This window comes from Eurosta solidaginis, chromosome 2 (genome assembly GCF_040869045.1).
Source record: "Eurosta solidaginis isolate ZX-2024a chromosome 2, ASM4086904v1, whole genome shotgun sequence".
Lineage (NCBI taxonomy): Eukaryota > Metazoa > Arthropoda > Insecta > Diptera > Tephritidae > Eurosta > Eurosta solidaginis.
Genome location: NC_090320.1, coordinates 160,862,791 through 160,866,844, shown reverse-complemented (window position 1 = coordinate 160,866,844; position 4,054 = coordinate 160,862,791). Strand labels below are relative to the sequence as shown.

The 4,054-nt window shown below is 35.7% G+C and overlaps 1 pseudogene; it reads right to left on the bottom strand.

Annotated features, from left to right (window-relative positions):
* Positions 1-2,559: 2,559 nt before the first annotated feature.
* Positions 2,560-3,750, bottom strand: LOC137241733 (uncharacterized; annotated as a pseudogene).
* Positions 3,751-4,054: the final 304 nt, after the last annotated feature.

Below are 4,054 nucleotides of genomic sequence, written 5' to 3'. Positions count from 1 at the left end.
GGCAATAAGAGATGAAGGAGAAGGAGAAAAACTTGAGAGAAGAGAAAAGAGAGTAAACTGAGGAAGAGATAGAATGAGACGAAGATGGTGTTGAAGCGAAAAAGAAGGAGGGAGGAATGAATAAAAAGACTAGGAAAAAGTGTAGAGGGGTAGAGCAGAGTTAGACGGAAAAAGCTTATTAAAATGTATGCAGATAGGCCAAATTTAGGGCAGAACAACGTCTGCCGGGATTGCTAGTATTAGAATAAATATCACCAAGTTTAACGTTTTTATATAGGAAATTAAGCGAGTAATGGCTAAAAATCTTTCTATCTGAACGATCGGTTGTATGGGATATATATTATATATAGCTCCGATCGAAATGATTTTTTCATGAAATCTTCTATGATATATTAGAATAAATATCACCAAGTTTAACGTTTTCATATTATAAATTAAGGGAGAAATTGCCAAAAATTTTCTATCTGAACGATCGGTTGTATGGGATATATACTATATATAGCTCCGATCAAAGTGATTTAATCAGAAAATATATATCGCCGTGTTTCACGTTTATACTTTCTAAATTAAGGGAGAAATGGTCAAAAATCTTTCTATCTGAACGATCGGTTTTATGGGATTTATATATAGGTCCGATCAAATTGATTTTTTCAGGATATCTTCTATGATATATTACAATATATCACCGAGTTTCACGTTTATACTTTCTAAATTGCGGCAGGAATGACCAAAATAGTCTTATCTGAACGATCGGTTGCATGGGAGATATATGTTATAGTGGACCGATCCTACCGGATCCGACAAATGTCTAATATAATACAAAAATACATCCTTGTGCCAAATTTCATTGAGATATCTCAAAATTTGAGGGACTAGTTTGCGTTCAAACAGACAGACGGACGGACAGACGGACATGGCTACATCAACTCAGTGCGTCGTCCTGATCAATTCGGTATACTTAATGGTGAGTCTATCTTCTATATTTCTCAACGTTACAAACATCGGACCAAAGTTAATATACCATTTCAGGTTCATGAAAGGTATAATAAAACAAAGTTATAAAATAAAAGCATTTCAATTAATTATAATAAATTAAATAAAATTTAAATAGACAACATAAAATATCACAGAATTCATTCACATGAAATAACTTAAATGTCAAAGTTTTATTTACATATTTACAACGATTTTTGCCAAATCTGACCCCAGTGCTTTAACCAAAACTTTGAACTACTGAAAGCTAAAAGGATAATAGTTCTCGGAAATTTTAAATCGAATCTTGGAAAACCAATTTTGATACTATTTGCTGAAAAAAATCTACAAGTTTGAAACACACAATATTTTGTTTTTAAAATCTGGGATTCTCTATTAAAAAATTTTAGATGGAAGAAAATTCTAATCCGAACAAATAAACCTAGAACTACGTCGCTTTTATAATTTACATAGCAGAGATAGGGTCGGACATGTTTCATTTTATCAATTAAAAGTTGGTCTACACCAATTCTGTAGCAAACCGAATAAAATTCCCTAAGAAACATACATTCTAGCTCTTTAATGTAGTCCATGAATTCTTGCGGTGGCTTAACTAAATTACATCTATCGATTTGCCTTTGCTGAATGAAAAATAAATCATATGATGCGCCATTTTCACCTAAAAACTGTAAGGGTTGGGAGCACGTATGCGTTTTGAAAATTTTCAAATAGAGATAGCCGCCGAAGTAGGCAAGGGCATTTGATCTAAGGAAATCTACTTCCAAATTTTCAATATCAGAGTGCTCTTGAGCTCTTTACCTGTGAAATTCATGCTCTGGTCGGGAAGACCATGAAATTCCTGTCAAGGCAAATCCTGGACTATATTGTCATTGCACACAATTTGCATTATATTATTGAGCTGTTCAGGTGAAAAAGTTTAATGTTGAGAAACGGGCTCACAGTTACCACGAGTTACTACATTTGTGTATCTCAAACCCCAAGACTTTTTAAATAAATTGCAAAACATGTAAAGTGTTATCCGAACACTTCTGCCACCTCCTCTTCTTATTTGGCCAAAATAGTTTTCCAAGCTGTCTTGACAAAACGTCTAGTCTGTAGATAAGTGAATCCTGATTGTGGTAAAAAGCGCCACAGTGGGAGCAAGCTACTAATATTTATTATCCAACCCTTGATATACCTAAACATATTGGTTATGTCCGTCCCATTTTCATCTAAAACTTTAATGGTTTTTAGGAGACCTACAGCTTCACGCAGAATTCCAATTTGTTCGTGGCTGGGCGAGAAAACATTTTTCCAAGACAAAATAGCATCACAATTTCTACTGTTGAAAATATCAAATAATTTATTTATAAATAAAAGATATTCCGCGGTGTTGAAATAGCTTGTAGAGGGGGAAGCCAAACTACCGGAGCTATACATGGAAAACATGCCAGAAGCCACTGTGTCGCTGAAAACCTGGCCAGCTAGCTTAACGATCATCTTTTGAAAATTGTTGGGATTAATGTGCGCATCCGTGAGTTTTTGGGGATTCTGGGAGTCTTTACTATAAAAGTGAACAATATCGGATCAATTTATAGGGCGAGACTTAAAACTTATCCGATTTTTGGAATTTTGTAGACAATTCCGCGTATTTTTTAATAAGTGGGGACAGTCGCTGAAGAAATATATATCCCTGCCATTTACTTGAAAATAGGGACGTTCTTCTGAGACACCTAAGGCATTAGCTAAATGTTTAAAATTTGATCCCTGATCACTAACAAAATGGCAAGGTATTAAACCGATATTTTGCAGTTGGGTAATGGCCTCAAAAATCTATTTCTTGGCAACATCCCCGTCGAAAGAGTTATTAACAATAAAATAAGCTAAAGTTTGAGACCAAGGCTCTCCGCCTTTACCTTGGACCATAAGAGCAAATGCGCTATTACCTAATCGGCTGGTGCGATTCTCATCGCCATAGTACTCTAAACCTACAATTTTATCAAATTTGGGAAGATATTGCATGTGGCTCTTTAGTGCCATTTCATTGCACAAAATTGATACGAACTTTTGGTTCTCAGTAAAGCCACGGGCTCTTAATTGTAAACATTTAATGGTACTATTACTACAGCCTGGATCCCGTGGCCATTCCGAAATGAACTCTTCAAAAGTTTTTTCTGATGAAAACCTGAGGAGAGGCTTAAGGTGCCTATAAGCTAATGGGGAAATAAGGAATACACCTTAAGCCAATGTTCTGAAACAACTGTCGTATCTACGACCTTTTGCGTTGTGACTGTCATTTTTAAAGGAATTTTGGACCACTGAATTTATAGCCGGAGGAAGATTGCTACACAAATTACGGACGGAATCGGAACCCTCCTCCAAATCCGCTAACTCTTTTTTCAAATTGTTTAGTTTGGTGGCCATCTCTGCTAATTGGTACTTTAAATATATGATATTCCTATCCTTTTCTTCAAGGGCGGCATTTAATTTTAAATTCTGTTCTTCGAGTCTCTTTTCTCTGTCTGCTCCAGAGGTTAAGCTTAAATTTGTTTGACTTCCCCTCGGTACAACCATCGGCTCTATTGCTAAATAATCATTATCAAGTTGTATTTCGGTGTCCAATAAATCTATTTCCTCCTGGCTTTCTTCTGCCACGGCAGCAAGTAAATATAAGTTGCTTGCTTCTTTAAATAATTGTGAACTATCGAAAATTTGATCAAAGTCTTCAGTTCCTAACTCGACAACAGAATTAGGATCTATATTTTCAGACAAAAGCATTGGGATCAGGCACATTTGTTGGCAGATTTTGGTCTGGAACTGCTTCTGGAAGTAGTTTCCGGTCCATCTTCATTTTTTTGGAGAAGTGCCGATCACATATAAAGAGATTCTTTGTTTTGGTATGTCCCACACCCAAGCGATTCATCCAAAGCAAATATCTACAGGTATTATTAAAGCGAAAACCAAAACTGTAAAAAACATCCTGTACTAAATAATGGCAATAACTTCACTCTAGGATCCGAAGAAAGCGTAGAATATTTTCCAAATTTTCTAGACTGTATGGGCTTAGGTATGGGAAATGCAG